The sequence below is a fragment of the Bos javanicus genome, chromosome 14, assembly GCF_032452875.1.
Source record: "Bos javanicus breed banteng chromosome 14, ARS-OSU_banteng_1.0, whole genome shotgun sequence".
NCBI lineage: Eukaryota > Metazoa > Chordata > Mammalia > Artiodactyla > Bovidae > Bos > Bos javanicus.
The window spans coordinates 20,282,114-20,301,176 of NC_083881.1; the positions used below are offsets into that span (position 1 = coordinate 20,282,114).

At 39.7% G+C, this 19,063-nt stretch overlaps 1 long non-coding RNA gene across 1 annotated transcript; it reads right to left on the bottom strand.

The window, feature by feature from the left end:
* Positions 1–16,550: 16,550 nt before the first annotated feature.
* LOC133260210 (uncharacterized) lies at positions 16,551–18,826 on the bottom strand. Its single transcript, XR_009740686.1, has 3 exons — positions 18,255–18,826; positions 17,546–17,675; positions 16,551–17,023 (listed from the first exon to the last, which is right to left on the bottom strand). It is a non-coding gene; the product is annotated as an uncharacterized LOC133260210 (long non-coding RNA).
* Between the last annotated feature and the right edge of the window lie 237 nt (positions 18,827–19,063).

Here is a 19,063-nt window from a genome sequence, read left to right on the forward strand (position 1 = left end):
AATTGAGTTGCCCTAGAATTCAGTAGACTGCATTTATACATGGAAGAGCAGTTTAAGAAAAATTAGATAAATTGGCAAACATAACCAGAATTTTAACAGTTTTCTTTACTCCAAAGAAAATACTCTTCACAACTCTAAATTATTTTTTTTTAGTTTTTTTAAATCTGTGGAAGGATTTTCTATTCGTTAATACTTTTCATGTGATTTAAAGAATTAAAAAATTATAATCGGCACAAGAACTCAAAATACATATTTATTTATTTCATGGTTATCTGTTATTTATTAAGTGCTTCTAGTACATCCAGAATCACTGATATGCTGAAATGTTTTTATTTCATGTTACTTTCAATATCAACCCATGATGTAGGTATCTTTTTCTTCTCATTTCATAAATTAGAACCATTTAAAAAGTAAATAAAAGAAATAAAAGAGTCACTGAGAAATGGCACAGCTGCTCCAGCTCATCTAGACGGTCAAGGCTTGAGAGTGTTTTGAAATGTGGGGCTGGCTGCCTACGGGAAATGAAATGGTTGTCTTGTTTTCAGACTTTCTATTAAGCAGAAATTTTACTATTTTATTTATGGTGTTGGAGGTACTATTAAAAAACACTTTAAATGCAGTGTCTTGTTAAAGACAATCAAGAAAAATAAATAGCAAATACAAGTTAAAAAAGAAAGAAAGAATGCTCTCCTGCAATCAAGACAATTCAGTTATTGTCCTGTTTCAGTCAGTATATGACAAGGGGGATGATCTGATTAACTAAAATAGGGAGATTGGCGAGATGATGTTTGAAGCCCTCTTCAGCTCTAACATTTAGGATTCTGCCTCTTTGATCCATGAAAATTGTGTGATTTTGTAGAAACTGAAATCTGCCAAAAAGATGGTCCATGTTACCAAAGTCCAGTTAAGAGAGGAATTTCAATACTGCAGAAATTTCCCCTTTGTCAATCTCCACCCTATTCCTTATCCAGTGCCGATCTCTCTGTTTCTATAGATCAGTATTGTCTGTTCTAGAGCTTCACGGAAGTGAAATTGTGTTGTACATGCTCTCTTATGTCTGGTTCACTTTACTCACTATAATGTCATGGAGTTTAGTCTACGCAGATGCACACGTTAGCAATAGATGCATTTCTATGAGAATTTTAGCCCTCTTTACTCATTCATATCAGATTGCTTATGCTGCTGCAACCGGTTGCACAGTCTGGGTGGCTTCAGCAGCAGGGATTAATTTTCTCAGAGCTCAGGGAACTGCACATCCAATATCAGAGTGTACAGTCAGTTCTGTGAGGTTCTCGCTGGCCGATGGCTGCCTTCCCCTGTGATATCTCATGTCTGGAGGAGGGCATGAGGTCTCTGGAGCCTCTTCTCACAAAGACACTAATCCTATTGAATCAGGGCCCCACCCTTATGACTTCTGTAATCTTATTTGTCTCTGTCAGCCCCATCTCCAAATACAGTCACATAGGGGGTTAGGGCTGCAATATAGAAATTTTGGAGACATGACTCAGTCAACCACACATACTGCTGTTGTTGTTCAGTCACTCATTCACGTTCGACTATGTGCAACTCCATGGACTACAGCATGCCAGGCTTCCCTGTCCTTCATCATCTCCTGGAGATTGTTCAAACTCATGTCCACTGTGTCGGTGATGCCATCCAACCAACTCATCCTCTGTCGTCACCTTCTCCTCCTGCCCTAAATCTTTCCCAGCATCAGAGTCTTGTCCAATGAATCGGCTCTTCAGATCAGGTAGCAAAAATATTGGAGCATCTGCTTCAGCATCAGTCCTTCCAATGAATATTCAGAGTTGATTTCCTTTAGGATTAACTGGTTTGATCTCCTTGCAGTTCAAGGGACTCTCAAGAGTCTTCTCCAGCACCAGTTTGAAGGCATTAATTCTTTGGCACTTAGCCTTCTTTATGGTCCAAATCTCACATCCATACATGACTACTGGAAAAGCCATAGCTTTAACCAGATGAACCTTTGTTGGCAAAGTAATGTCTCTGCTTTTTAATACACTGTCTAGGTTTGTCACAGCTTTTCTTCCAAGGAGCAAGCATCTTTTAATTTCACAGCTGCAGTCACCATCACACATACTGACCAACACTAGGTAGATTCCATACTGGAGTGATTCTGAACAAAATGCTGTGGACGATCTCATATAATGTTTTTGAGGACACATATGCCATTGCTTTTTGATATAGATAAGAAGCAGAATTGTTGTTCCCTTAGTGTATGCTGATGATTATGAGAGCCCCAGCAAATTCCTTTCCACAGTGATTGTATCATTTTACACTCACATCAACAGTTTTCTTAGAGCTGGTAGTTCAAATGCCTAAAAAGCACTTTTCATTATCCAGATTTTAAATGTAGTCACAGTAGTAGAAGTAGTAAAAGAGACGTAGTGTCAAATTTATTTTTACTTTGCATTTTTCTGATCTCAAAGGAAGATGAGCTTGTTTTTCTGTGTGTTTTAGCTGTTCATAAATCTTGTTCTATGAGACTTCTTTGCATATTTTTGAACATTTTAATTGGCATGGTTTTTACTATTTTAAAATTCAGACTTAAGTTGAACACAATAGGGAAAACCACTAGACCATTCAGGTATGACCTAAATCAAATCCTTTATGATTATACAGTGGAAGTGACAAATAGATTCCAGCAATTAAATCTGATACAGTGCCTGAAGAACTATGGACAGAGGTTTGTAACACTGTACAGGAGGTAGTGATAAAAACCATCCCCAAGAACAAGAAATGCAAAAAGGCAAAATGGTTGTCTGAGGAGGCCTTACAAATAGCTGAGAAAAGAAGAGAAGCTAAAGGCAAAGAAGAAAAGGAAAGATATACCCATCTGAATGTAGAGTTCCAAAGAATAGCAAGGAGAGAGAAGAAAGCCTTCCTCAGTGATCAATGCAAAGAAATAGAGGAAAACAATAGAATGGGAAAGACTACAGATCTCTTCAAGAAAATTAGAGATACCAAGGGAATATTTTATGCAAAGATTGACACAATAAAGGAAAGAATCAGTATGGACCTAACAGAAGCAGAAGATATTAAGAAGAGGTGGCAAGAATACACAGAAGAACTATAAACAAAAGATCTTCACGACCCAGAAAACCATAATGGTGTGATCATTCATCTAGAGCCAGACATCCTGGAATGCAAAGTCAAGTGGGCCTTAGGAAGCATCACTATGAGCAGAGTTAGTGGAGGTGAAGGAATTCCAGTGAGCTATTTCAAATCCTAAACTATGATGCTGTGACAGAGAAGGCAATGGCACCCCACTCCAGTACTCTTGCCTGGAAAATCCCATGGACAGAGGAGCCTGGTAGGATGCAGTCCATGGGGTCGCTAAGAGTCAGACACAACTGAGCGGCTTCACTTTTTACTGTCACTTTTCACTTTCATGCATTGGAGAAGGAAATGGCAACCCACTCCAGTATTCTTGCCTGGAGAATTCCAGGGATGGGGGAACCTGGTGGGCTGCCATCTATGGGGTCGCACAGAGTTGGACACGACTGAAGCGATTTGGCAGCAGCAGCAGCATGATGCTGTGAAAGTGCTGCACTCAATATGCCAGCAAATTTGGAAAACTCAGCAGTGGCCACAGGACTGGAAAAGGTCACTTTTCATTCCAGTTAGAAATAAAGGCAATGCCAAAGACTGTTCAAACTACCACACAATTGCACTCATCTCACACACTAGCAAAGTAATGCTCAAATTTTTTCCAAGCAAGACTTGGAAACTTCCAGATGTTCAAGCTGGATTTAGAAAAGGCAGGGGAACCAGAGATCAAACTGCCAACATACACTGGATCATAGAAAAAGCAAGAGAATTCTGGAAAAATATCTACTTCTCCTTCATGGACTGTGCTAAAGCCTTTGACTGTGTGGATCACAACAAACTGTGGAAAATTCTTCAAGAGATGGGAATACCAGACCACTTACTTGCCTCTTGAGAAATCTGTATGCAAGTCAAGAAGCAACAGTTAGAACCGGACATGGAACAATGGCCAGGTAACAAATTGGGAAAAGAACACATCAAGGCTGAATATTGTTACCTTGCTTATTTAACTTATGTGCAGTATATATCATGTGAAATGCAAGATTGAATGAAGCACAAAGCTGGAATCATGACTGCAGGGAGAAATATCAGTGACCTCAGATATGCAGATGATACCACCCTTAAGGCAGAAAGCAAAGAGGAACTAAAGAATCTCTTGATGAAAGTGAAAGAGTCAGAAAGCTGGCTTAAAGCTAAACATTCAAAAAACTAAAATCATGGCATCTGGTCCCATCACTTCATGACAAATAGATTGGGAAACAATGGAAACAGCGAGAGACTTTATTTTGGGGGGCTCCAAAATTACTGTAGATGGTGGCTGCAGCCATGAAACTAAAAGAGCTTGTTCCTTGGAAGAAAAGCTATGACCAACCTAGGCAGCATATTAAAAAGCAGAGACAGTACTTTACCAACAAATTTCCATCCAGTCAAAGCTATGGTTTTTCTAGTGGTCATGTATGGATGTGAGAGTTGGACTATCAAGAAAGCTGAGTGCTGGAAAATGGATGTTTTGAATTGTGGTGTTTGAGAAGACTTTTGAGAGTCCCTTGGAGTGCAAGGAGATCAAGCCGGTCAATCGTAAAGGAAATCAGTCCCGAATATTCACTGGAAGGACTGATGCTGAAGCTGAAGCTCCAATACTTTGGTCACCTGATGCAAAGAACTGACTCATTTGAAAAGACACAGATATGGGAAAAATTGAAGGCAGGAGGAGAAGGGGACGACAGAGGATGCGACTGTTGAATCACATCACCGACTCAATGGACATGAGTTTGAGCAAGCTCTGGGAGTAGGTGATGGATAGGGAAGCCTGGCTTGCTGCAGTCCTTGGGGTCGCAAAGAGTCAGACATGACTAAGCAACTGAACTGAACTTACTCCTTTAAAATTTAACCTGCTTTATAAATACTAGCATTGAAAATCTGGAGTTTGGATACAGGTTGTATGTCCAATATAAGTCTTATGACAACGTTTGGTTTGTTGTCTTTTAAAAAATTAAAGTGTCATTTGGAGACCCGAAGTTTCAAGTGTGATGAAGTCTTGTGTACCCATTCCTAGGTGCATGTACCTATTATTTTTCATTGCTCTTGAATACTGTGTCTTATCACCTCAGTTCAGTTCAGTTCAGTTCAGTCACTCAGTCGTGTCCGACTCTGCGACCCCATGAATCGCAGCACTCCAGGCCTCCCTGTCCATCACCAGCTCCCGGAGTTCACTCAGACTCACGTCCAGTCAGTGATGCCATCCAGCCATCTCATCCTCTGTTGTCCCCTTCTCCTCCTGCCTGCAATCCCTCCCAGCATCAGGCTCTTTTCCAATGAGTCAACTCTTCGCATGAGGTGGCCAAAGGACTGGAGTTTCAGCTTCAGCATCAGTCCTTCCAACACCCAGGACTGATTTCCTTTATGATTGACTGGCTTGATCTCCTTGCAGTCCAAGGGAGTCTCAAAAGTCTTCTCAAACACCACAATTCAAAGCATCCATTTTCTAGCACTCAGCTTTCTTTGTAGTTCAACTCTCACATCCATATATGACCACTAGAAAAACCACAGCCTTGACTAGACAGACCTTTGTTGGCAAAGCAATGTCTCTGCTTTTTAATATGCTATCTAGGTTGGTCATAACTTTCCTTCCAACGAGTAAGCATCTTTTAATTTCATGGCTGCAATCACCATCTGCAGTGATTTTGGAGCCCAGAAAAATAAAGTCTGTCACTGCTTCCACTGTTTCCCCTTCTACTTCCCATGAAGTGATGGGACCAGATACCATGATCTTTGTTTTCTGAATGTTGAGCTTTAAGCCAACCTTTTCACTCTATCTACTCAAAGGTAACACAAATATCTTTCTATTTTGTTCTTTGTTGAAGCTTCAATATTTTTGCTGAAGGCCCAGCCTTAACTAACTTGTTTATGTGGTAGGAGATGCAGGCCAGGAGTATTTTTTTTTTCAAATGCACACCCAATAGTTCCAGCTTTATTAAGATATAATCAACATACAAACACTGTGCATATTAAACCTGTATAATCTCATGACATTACAATGAACACTTTTATTCAAATTATTGGAGTTTCCCATACGCTGTAAGAAATATGGCAGAAGCTCTGTGTATCATCTATTTAGTTGCCACTAACGGTAACATCTTACAAAATGCTGTACTATAGTTCAGTTACTATCAGTTTATTGACTGTAATACAATCCACTGATCTGCAGCTTTTTCATTTTACTTCTGTGTGTGTGTGTGTGCACACATGTGCTCAGTCCTGTGGATTCTTGTCACATGTGGAGTCTTGCATAGTCAAGACCACAGTCACGATACAGAGCGTCACTCCAAAGATCTCCTTCATGCTCTTCCTTTACAGCCAGGTTTCCCTGACTATTCCTCACCACTGCAAACCATTACTACTGTCCTTCAACTTTATAGTCTAAAGAAAGTAAAGGAAATGGAATCAAACATTAAGTGATCTTTTAAAATTAGCTTTTTTCACTCAGTGGATTTTCTTTTGGGTAAATGCCAAAATTGGATAAATATTCAAAATTGTTGAATGGATGGATCATATGGTACGTATCATGTCTGCTAAACTATTTAGCCATTTATTCTTTGTTTTCAGTCTTTTATTGTTGAGCATTGATAGCTTTTTACATATTCTCAATGCCAGACCTTCAGCAGGAACAAGTTTTGCAAATGTATTCTCCCAACAGTGAACAATCCAGAAAGGGAAATTTGTTTGAAATGTTGCTTAGAGATCATGCATTTCTAGTGAAACTAAAATTCATGAATAGAAGCTTCATAACCTGGTTATGCCTACTTAACATTTAGAAGAATATGCAAGCACACCCAGGACCTGCAGACGCTTCCCATGTGGATGAAGCTCTTTAGGAAACACTTGGTCACACTCTCCTTGGCTGCTGTGTTCCATCAGAGCAGTCAGGTTTTACTGCCCCAGTAAACTACTCAGCATAGACGATGATCCGGAAGCAGCTGTTTGCAGCCTGATCTGGTAGCAACTGTCAGCTGCAGATGGGATGTTGATGATTTCAGAAAATGACAGGATGCTAAATGCCAGTGACAGAGCACCGCAGTGAGGAGTCTTAGAGACATACAGCATCTACATTTCACATCCGAAGCTTATAATTCGTTCATTTCTGCCAGATTTCAGCAAGGGGCTTACAAATTCATTTAGAATAAAACCAAACACATGAATAAGCATATATGCAATGATACTCATGTTCTCATGTTCTTTCTGTAACAACCTCGAATGCTTACAATCAAATGCCTTGTTTAGAGCAGAGTGAATTATTAATAAACAGATTTGTTAGATCCTTAACTCCATAGCTGCCTTTGGAAACCATTCAGATTTGGACAATACATCATGGAGGTTATACATTATAGACTCCAGCCTAACTTATAAATCAAGGAAGAGGATGCTTAGTGAAATGTTCCTTTAGAAAGTTATTTATTTTTGCCATTAATAAATACATGATATACAGAGGTAAAAGAATCTCTGGAGTAGATATGTGCTCTTTCTGATAATAACACTAATTGAGCATCTGACTTCAAACCATGTATAAATTATTTAATTAATACTGAATTTAAAATTCAGGAAATGTGAACTTAATGGAAACAATGATCTGTAAGTGTCAATTCCCCACAAGTTATATAATCTGATTTTTCTAGAGAGATCAATGGCTTATCACACATGAAATTAGATAAGAAATAAAATAAAATGGATATCATCAACTTAGAAATATGATAAGAGAGGCAACATTTAATCAAAGCTGTTTGATTTCTTTTGTATCACTATATAAATGAATAATTTTAGAGATCAATCTCTAAAAAAACAGAGCACTGTATCAGAAAACTTCTCCAAAAATAAACAGTCACAATACATTCTGGTTATCTTGGAAATGGAAAGAACAAGGCAATGTATATAAAAGGATACTATAGGGACTATGCTAACAGATACTCATCACACTAGACAATTTATCCAGTAAGTCTATATTCAGTCTTAATAATTTTCAAGCAGTCTCCTTCTCACTAGATTAAGTAGCATTCTTTTTGTGCAATTTTCAATACATAATGAAACCTTTAAATAACTTTTTAATATATAAACTAAACAGCATTTGCACGGAACAGTAGATTTAACCTGTCCCTTCCAGCCCTAAGTCCTGGCAGTCACTTCTCTTCCTTACTAGCAAATGCCCTTTGTGACTTTCCCCCAAGAAAGTGTACTTACATCTGCACTAAAATCCTACTCAGGCAGGTGTCCTTTCTTAATGGCATCCAGGAGCTTGTCTGCTGCCTCTTGTGGACAGAAACTATTTCTCCTGCTGTCTTGACTTCTTTGAAGAGAAGCTTGTTTCTTAAATCATCAACCATCCTTTGCTGGCTTTATATTCTCCAGGTTTCGCTCCTTCACCTCCCTTTTGATTTAAGTTGTATGATGACTTCACATTTTTGGAATCATGTAAGAGTCCACAAGTAAGCCTTCCTTACAGCAGTCCTGCACCTGCAGAAGAGCTCCATGTTCAATATGAGATGAAAAAGGCATTTCTCAAAAAGTGTGAGGATTTTAAGCCTGCTGGCCTAGCTGCAGTGAGAGCTCCTCCAATTTCCTTTCCTTTTTGACAATGGTCCTTACACTGGATTCATTAATCTTGAAGAGGTGGCAACTGCAGCTGCAGACCTCAAACTACTGCACTTCTCAAGCAATTTAACTTTTTCTTGTCATGCCCTGACAGTTTTCTGTTTCTTGGGAGCTCTTCCAGTGTCATTATTGGCAATTTTTGTGGTTTCCATGGTGTTATTCAAGATTCTTGGTGTTGCACTAAGCATGATAGAAAATATGTAAGAACTGAGACAGATCACCTTTTACTATGACATGTAATTTACTACAGAGACAGCTGCTCACCTGGTTTAAGCTGATATGCGCACACCTGAGCTCAATGCAGTAGCAACACAAGGGGCTACAGAATTATGACAGCATCCCAGGAAGAACTACAGTTAAATGCCTGCAGTTATGCCTTAAAACTCTATCTCTATGTGGGTTTACATCTCTTTCCATTGCAAGTCATCCTTTCCATCACAAAGGTCTGTATGTGTGTGTATGTGTGTGAGTTTTAAGACATTTTAACTTTTTATAATAGATTTGTGTATATTCTATGGTAACAAATGATAGACTCGTGTTTACATGCATTTTATGCATTCATGACATACCTTTTTATTAATATTTTTCTATTTCTTTTGTTGTTGTTGTTCAGTCACTCAGTTGTGTCTGACTGTTTGTGACCCCATGGACTGCAACATGCAAGGCTTCCCTGTCCTTCATTATCTCCCAGAGTTTGCTAAAACTCATGTTCATTGAATCGGACATGCCATTCAACCATCTCATCTTCTGTTGCCACCTTCTCCTCCTGCCCTCAGTCTTTACCAGCATCAGGGTATTTTACAATGAGTTGGCTTTGCATCAGGTGGCCAAAGTATTGGAGCTTCAGCTTCAGCATCTGTCCTTCCAGTGAATATTCAGGGTTGATTTCCTTTAGGGCTAACTGGTTTGATCACCTTTCTGTCCAAGAGACTCTCAAGAGTCTTCTCCAGCACCACAGTTCAGAAGCATCAATTTTTGGCTTTCAGCCTTCCTTATGGTCCAACTATCATATCCGTACAAAGGGTGGTCCAAGCATGGCCGGAGGGACTTGACATCCACACAGTCATCAGGCCTTTGAGTGGATTGACCATGTTCACTTCTCTGAGATAAACTGGACTTCAGATACAAAGCTTTGTTTTTCATCTTATCTAAGCATAGAATCTAACATAATTAGATTATCTAGATCATCTAGCATAGAATCTAACATCTAATCTAAGCATCTTATCTAACATAGAATCATGTTTTTCTAAATGCTTTTTTCTAAAATTTCACATTATCACCACAGGTACCAGAAATTAAAGAGTAGAAAGAGTGAATTTCTGAGTACCTTATTAAAATATCAGTCAGTTCGGTAGCTCAGTCACATCTAACTCTTTGCGACCACATGGACTGTAGCATACCACGCTTCCCTGTCCATCACCAACTGGCAAAGCCTACTCAAACTCACGTGCACTGAGTTGGTGAGGCCATCTAACCATCTCACCCTCTGTCGTCCCCTTCTACTACTGCCTTCAATCTTTCCCAGAATCAGGGTCTTTTCAAATGAGTCAGTTCTTTGCATCAGAAGGCCAAAGTATTGGAGATTCAGCTTCAGCATCAGTTCTTTCAATGAACATTCAGGACTGATTTCCCCTAGGATTGACTGGTTGGATCTCCTTGCAGACCAAGGGAATCTCAAGAGTCTTCTCCAACACCACACTTCAAAAGCATCAATTCTTCAGCTCTCAGCTTTCTTTATAGTACAACTGTCACATCCATACATGGCTACTGGAAAAACCATAGCTTTAACTAGATGGACCTTTGTTGGTAAAGTAATGTCTCTGCTTTTTATTATGCTGTCTAGGTTTGTCATAGCTTTCTTCCAAGGAGCAAGCATCTTTTAATTTCATGGCTGCAGTTACCATCTGCAGTGATTTTGGAGCCCAAATAAATAAAATCTGTCACTGTTTCCATTGTTTCCCCATCTATTTGCCATGGAGTGATGGGAACAGATGCCATGATCTTAGTTTTCTGGATGTTGAGCTTTAAGCCAACTTTTTCACTCTCCACTTTCACTTTCATCAAGAAGTTCTTTAGTTCTTCATTTTCTGCCATAAGGGTGGTATCATCTGCATATCTGAGGTTACTGATATTTCTCCCATCAATCTTGATTCCAGCTTGTGCTTCATCCAGTCTGGCATTTTGCATGATGTACTCTGCATAGAAGTTAAATAAAGCAGGGTGGCAATATACAGCCTTGACGTACTCCTTTTCCTGTTTGGAACCAGTCTGTTGTTCCATGTCCAGTTCTAACTGTTGCTTCCTGACCTGCATACAGATTTCTCAGGAGACAGGTCAGGTGGTCTGGTATTCCCATCTCTTTCAGAATTTTCCACAGTTTGTTGTGATCCACACAGTCAAAGGCTTTGGCATAGTCAATAAAGCAAAAGTAGATGTTTTCTGGAACTTTCTTGATTCTTCAGTGATCAAGTGGATGTTGGCAGTTTGACCTCTGGTTCCTCTGCTTTTTCTAAAACCAGCTTGAACATCTGGAACTTTACAGTTTATGTACTGTTGAAGCCTAGCTTGGAGAATCTTGAGCATTACTTTGCCATCATGTGAGATGAGTGCAATTGTGTGGTAGTTTGAACATTCTTTGGCATTGCCCTTCTTTGGGACTGGAATGAAACCTGACCTTTTCCAGTCCTGTGGCCACTCCTGAGTTTTCAAGATTTGCTGGCATATTGAGTGCAGCACTTTCACAGCATCATCTTTTAGAATTTGAAATAGTTCAATTGGAATTCCGTCACTTCCACTAGCTTTGTTCGTAGTGATGCTTCCTAAGGCCCACTTGACTTTGCATTCAGGATGTATGGCTCTAGGTGAGTGATCACAACATTGTGGTTATCTGGGTCATTAAGAATTTTTTGTGTATAGTTCTTCTGTGTATTCTTGCCACCTCTTAGTATCTTCTGCTTCTGTTAGGTCCATACCATTTCTGTCCTTTATTGTGCTCATCTTTGCATGAAATATTCCCTTGGTATCTCTAATTTTCTTGAGGCCATCTCTAGTCTTGCCCCTTCTATTGTTTTCCTCTATTTCTTTGCATTGATCACTGAGGAAGGCTTTCTTCTCTCTCCTTGCTATTCTTTGGAACTCTGCATTCAGATGGATATATCTTTCCTTTTCTTCTTTGCCTTTTGCTTCTCTTCTTTTCTCAGCTATTTGTAAGGCCTCCTCAGACAATCGTTTTGCCTTTTTTCATTTCTTTTTCTTGGGGATGGCCTTGATCCCTGCCTCCTGTACAATGTCACGAACCTCTGTCCATAGTTCTTCAGACACTCTGTCTACGACATCTAGTCGCTTGAATCTTATTTGTCACTTCCACTGTATAATCGTAAGGGATTTGATTTAGGTCCTACCTGAATGGTCTAGTGGTTTTGCCTACTTTCTTCAATTTAAGTCTGAATTTTACAATAAAGAGTTCATGATCTGAGCCACAGTATGTTCCTGGTCTTGTTTTTGCTGACTGTAATGAGCTTTTCCATCTTTGGCTGCAAAGAATATAATCAGTCTGATTTCGGTAGCATTAAAAAATTTGGTATTATTAAAAGATAAGGGAGCAAATTTCTACAGTTCTTTATGGAGCTGGTAGGGGAAGAAATTAATCAGCAGCATGGAAGAAGTAAGATTCAGTGTTTTCCAGAACCTTGCCTCGTGTGTTCATTACTGCTCCAGACTTGCTGAGCTAGTGGTTAGAAACGTGCCTTTCAATTTAAGGTTGTCTTCTACCAGACAAATGAAAATCATTTCAACTTTTAACTGGACCTTTTGTAACCATAGATGGAAACATAGTCTTATACATTTTTAAAAGTCTGAAATGAAATTGAAATTCCTATATTACAAATCTGTAGCACTGTTTTGCTAATTATAATATTCATACCTTTTTATTCACTCTACTTTTGGAAGTCTAATATCATCTTTGCATGTTTACAAATATTTTCATAATTTTGTAAAATTCAAACATCAACATATACAAGGTACTTAGTTTATATAAAGTGTTCTCTATTTTTAAGATAGAAAGGTATTTTTATATAACCTGCTTTCAGAACAGTTCCACAGGCTTTCTTTGAGAGCAGTATATGCTGGAGAGATGCTTACCATCATAAGAAATGACAACCCAGATACTTCTCTTCATGGAAGAGAAATGGGAACCCTCATTCATTTAAACATTCATGCTGACAACTGATTTAGGACGTTTATAGTGTAAATAATCCTTCCACTATGCTTTTGAGTTCTTGACTGAAGTGTTCCTGTAAAGAGGAGGAAAAAATTAATTAATTATGTATGTATGAGAGTCACAGAAAGATATGAAACTCAGAAGATAGGCAGTTGGCTGAGGCTTAGGTAACATCCCTAGTGGTAAAGAACCCTCTTCTTAATGCAGGAGATGCAAGAGATGTGGTTTGATCCCTGGGTTGAGAAGATACCCTGGAGAAGGAAATGTCAACCCATGCCAGTATTCTTGCCTGGAAAATTTCATGGACAGTGGAGCCTGGCAGGCTACGGTCTATGAGGTGGCAAAGAGTTGGATACAACTGAGCGACTGAGCACACACAACACACACACACACACACACACACACACACACAATCTAAGGAAAGGGGTGGAGTCTGGGGCTTCAGGGCAGGAGACAATTCCTGGGGAGGCAGCAGGGGAGAAGAGATGTTAGCCAGACAGAAGTGCCCTACGTGTAGACAAAGCAGCTCAGGTGAAAAAGTTACCTCTATGGTGCTCACCTCTTGGTACTTAACCCTTTTCTAATTTAATTTACTTTATAGATTTCCCTTACAAGGGGGAATTTCTACTCTGTTTTCAGAGTTTCTCCTGTGTCCTTTCTTAAAATTAGCCAGCTTAAAATCACTCTGCGTCTAGCAGAGAAGAACTATACAAAAACGATCTTCACGACCCAGATAATCATGATGGTATGATCACTCACCTAGAGCCAGACATCCTGGAATGTGAAGTCAAGTGGGCCTTAGGAAACATCACTACGAACAAAGCTAGTGGAGGTAATGGAATTCCAGTTGAGCTATTTCAAATCCTAAAAGATGATGCTGTGAAAGTGCTGCACTCAGAACGCCAGCAAATTTGGAAAACTCAGCAGTGGCCACAGGACTGGAAAAGGTCAGTTTTCATTCCAATCCCAAAGAAAGGCAATGCCGAAGAATACTCAAACTACCACACAATTGCATTCATCTCACACGCTAGTAAAGTAATGCTCAAAATTCTCCAAGCCAGGCTTCAGCAATACGTGAACCATGAACTTCCTGATGTTCAAGCTGGTTTTAGAAAAGGCAGAGGAACCAGAGATCAAATTGCCAACATCTGCTGGATCATGGAAAAAGCAAGAGAGTTCCAGAAAAACATCCATTTCTGCTTTATTGACTATGCCAAAGCCTTTGACTGAGTGGATCACAATAAACTGTGGAAAATTCTGAAAGAGATGGGAATACCAGACCACCTGACCTGCCTTTTGAGAAACCTGTATGCAGGTCAGGAAGCAACAGTTAGAACTGGACATGGAACAACAGACTGGTTCCAAATAGGAAAAGGAGTACGTCAAGGCTGTATATTGCCACCCTGCTTTATTTAACTTCTATGCAGAGTACATCATGAGAAACGCTGGACTGGAAGAAGCACAAGCTGGAATCAAGATTCCTGGGAGAAACATCAATAACCTCAGATATGCAGATGACACCACCCTTGTGGCAGAAAGTGAAAAAGAACTAAAGAGCCTCTTGATGAAAGTGAAAGAAGAGAGTGAAAAAGTTGGCTTAAAGCTCAACATTCAGAAAACTAAGATCATGGCATCTGGTCCCATCCCTTCATGGCAAATAGATGGGGAAACAGTGGAAACAGTGTCAGACTTTATTTTTCTGGGCTCTAAAATCACTGCAGATGGTGACTGCAGCCATGAAATTAAAAGACGCTTACTCCTTGGAAGGAAAGTTATGACCAACCTAGATAGCATATTAAAAAGCAGAGACATTGCTTTGCCAACAAAGGTCCGCCTAGTCAAGGCTATGGTTTTTCCAGTGGTCATGTATGGATGTGAGAGTTGGACTATAAAGAAAGCTGAGAGCTGAAGAATTGATGCCTTTGAACTGTGGTGTTGGAGAAGACTCTTGAGAGTCCCTTGGACTGCAAGGAGATCCAACCAGTTTATCCTAAAGGAGATCAGTCCTGGGTGTTCATTGGTATGACTCATGTTAAAGCTGAAACTCCAATACTTTGGCCACCTGATGCGAAGACCTGACTAACTGGAAAAGACCCTGATGCTGGGAAAGATTGAGGGAAGGAGAAGGGGACAAAAGAGGATGAGATGTTTGGATGGCATCACTTACTCAATGGACATGGGTTTGGGTGAACTCCAGGAGTTGGTGATGGACAGGGAGGCCTGGCGTGCTGTGATTCAGGGAGTCACAAAGAGTCGGACACGACTGAGTGACTGAACTGAACTGAACTAGCAGTTATATTTTGGCAATTTATTCAGCTCTTTCACAGTGTTCTTCTGTTCCTCTGCTCTGGAATTTCTTCATCTTGAGTGTGATATTCAGTTGTATTGGTACATTCATGCAGTAGAGTCTCATTGTCTAATGTGATCAAATATTTTTGAAAATGTTAAACTTTGGATCACTATCCAATTAACTATTGGATATATTAAGATACATATATATAACTATTGGATATATATTAATTCGCAGATATATGAGGAAATATTTACTGGAGTACTTAAACTTTTTATAAGCAGTCAATGGAGAACAATTTTATGGAACAATTAAGAAAGATTTAAAGTCTAAATAGAAACATTGCATTCACATTTTCTATCTTTAGGTTATAAGAAAACCACTGATATTTGTTTCTTAAAATAAGGTAATTTTCCACACAATGCAAGCTCATCAAGAGAGAACTTCCTTTGTGTTCTGACACCTCCAGGCAGAAACCTTCAGAAGCCTTAAAGAACCAATCTCTCTCTTGCAATTTTATTTTTGAAATAGGACATTCTCACGGAAAAGTGTCCTATCGATATTCTGTCTAAATATAGCAACCAGGAAAGAAGAGAGCCTTTAGAGAAATACAACCAAGTATGTTATAAAAGATTTATAAGAATCATTTAAACCTTTTTACAGAATTATTTTCTCTCCTCTTTTCATAAATCTTTATTACAATTAATTAATGTGTTTTAGACAATTGCTTCATCAGAAGTACTGAGGTTACTTATATCATAATCTATACCTAACTAGGTAATAAAATATACATTGTAGTCAATGTACAGAGTGGAAATATAGATAGAAGGATAACCCCTTATCTATGTATTTTGCATGATATAATGTAAGATATAATTGATACAGGGCTTCTCTGGTGGCTCAGACTGTAAAGAATCTGCCTGCCAGTGCAGGAGGTATGGGTTCGATCCTTAGGTCAGGAAGATCCCATGGAGGAGGAAATGGCAGCCCACTCCAGGATTCTTGCCTAGGAAATCCCATAGACAGAGGAGCCTGGTGGGCTATAGTCCATGGAGTCACAAAAGAGTTGGACAAGACTGAGTGACTAAACAATAACATGATAGATAACAACTTTTTAGCTGGGAATTAAACATGATTTGCAAAATTATATCTTAAATTTATTCTCTTGATTTTCTTATATATTTCAAAGGTTGTGACAATCACATGACTTTTTGTGTAAGTGGCGTGACTGACAAAACTTTATAAATCTATAATTACTTCTCTTTTTAATTATCAAAGGAAATCAACTACTTGAGTGCTAATAGGAAAACAAGTTTATAAAACCGATTGTTGTATTTTATGCTAGATTATTGATGAGAAAAAAAGCAGAAGCAAGAGGAAGAGGGACAATTTGGGGGCCTTGCACTAGTGAGGTGGTAAACAAAATAGTGGCCTGGAGTGTTTTCGTATTTGGAGGTACACTGTTATAGGAAAATACAATTGTTTTTGCAATTTTCAAGACTCCATGGACGTCTTGAACATGGTCCTCTTGTGTCTGGTCCTCTCAGGGGCCCTTGCATGGCATGGTTTTTGATTGTGGTGGATGAGTTTCTTGTAATCAGATAGATGAAAGAATTTTGGTGGAAAAGGATGAAGCAGTGAAAATGCTTTATGAATAAATTTGGCACCCCCCCCCCCAAAGGTGTCTATTTCTTATCTTCTCTGATTCACAAGGAGACTCCTTGATGATCCAGGATGAAAGTCCTTTGGAGTGTGATTAGTGATGAATTTCTCCTCTTAGAGTCCCTCCAGCTGCCTGGAAGCAACTATGGCAAAAGTGATGTTAGATACTCAAGATCCTGAGATAAAAAGGCAAACTGCATTTCAGTACTGTCATCCACATCAATTAAACTGCCTTATTAGAAAAATACCCTGACGACACAAAATTTAAGATTTAACTCATATCGTCAATCAACTTAAAGTTCTCTTGAACTAATTAATGTTGGCTCGAATTTTTTAACAATTACTAAAAAAAATGTAAAAATCATTTCTTATCACCTTAAAATCTATTAGCTGAAGGAGTAAGACAATTTGAGTTAATATCTAAAATTCTTTTGAAGTTGTTAGGTTAATGATGGTTGCCTGTGGCTCTATTAACCCATCATCTAATCTATTTACACATAAATTAAAGTCTGCTCTAAACTTGCTTTTTTTAAAATTTAAATTTATTTATTTTAATTGGAGGCTAATTACTTTTCAATATTGTTTGGTTTTGCCATACATCAACATGAATCCACCAGGGATGTACACGTGTTCCCCATCCTGAACTGCCTAAACTGCTTTTGTACCAAAACAACTGCTGAGCAGGAAGGAGGAGAGTCCTCTCTGGAGTGGGACGTTCTCACTTGTTTCCTCCAAGCAGTGACTGAACCTGGTGTGGAACCAAGTACCACCATTATTGCCCATGGAGATAGGAAACTAAAACACAAAAACAAATATTTTAGGCAACATTTTCAAACTTACCCTGTGGAGCCCTTCCACAGTTAATGTGTGGAATACAATAGTAAGTGGCTTCCCAGGTGGCATGGTGGTAAAGACTACCAATGCAGGAGATGCAAGAGGGGTGGTTCGATCCCTGGGTTGGGAAGATTCCCTGCAGGAGGAAATGGTAACCCACTCCAGTAATTTTGCTCGGGAAATCCTGTGGACGGAGGAGCCTGGTAGGGTTCATGGGGTCACAAGAGTTGGACATGACTGAAGTGACTGAGCACACAGCATGCATGCACGTTGTTGCAGCTGGCCTCTCTCCAGAGCAGCTACTGCTCACTGTCTGATCTATGATGCAGGATCGATTATATACAGATGCTGCTGAGATGAAAGAGTTCTCTCAGAAGACGCCTGTGTCTCTGGTCAGCTGACAGCTGAGAGTGAGCAAGGTATCAACATGGTGCATCACTCCCCGCCATGGGCATTCAGGGCAGAAAGTATTTGTTTTCCATAATGGATGGCTTGGGGCACAGAGATGTTATCACAAGCGTTAATTATAGGCACACTCACATTTACTGTGTGTCTCACAGTCATTGCTGCTGCTGGTGTTGGTAAATTTAAAGCCAGTCTCTCCAGGACAAAGCTGACCTATGAGAGGGCCCTTCTGGATTCCATGAAGAGTGTGAAACATCTAATTGTTGGAGTTGCAAAAATGGATTCTCTTGAGCCACTGGACAGTCATAGAGACACAGGAATTTACACAGAATTCAGAATCCAAGACTGGATCAGTATCCAAGATTCCAAGTCAGAATCCAACTAAGAAAACTGATGGTGACTTTGACACAGCATCTGTGCCACTTTCTAGTTAAAATGGTAAAAACACGCTGATGCCAGCACTAAGCCTTGGTTCAGGGGTGCAAGTCACCCAACGAGGAGAGCAGTGCTTGTGAGCCGGATGCCTGTAGCCCCCGCTGCCTCCTGTATGGCTGGAAGTCTGCCAGCGTGGACATCTCCCACGCTGATCGCCAGTGTGGACGTCTCCCATGTTGATTTGTGTTACATCCTGCCTACAGGATGTGCAGAGCTTCACCCACTGACGCTTCCCAGAGAGTTGCTTAGACAATAGATTTAAGTGCAAGAGTCCCCCCCACCCACCCCTAGTCTAATTCTGGGGTGCTGTCTGATGAAGCCTGGTGATAAGAATGTGATATTTCAGGGTTAACTGAAAGCTCAGAACAGAAATTCAGGTGTTTTCACCTCTGTCTACGTGAGGGAAAGAATCACCCTTAGGAATCACTTTAAACGTTGAGTGAAAGGCCATGGGAGCCGTTTGTCACTTCACGTTGCTTAGGGCAGAAAAGCGAGAGTAACTTAAGATC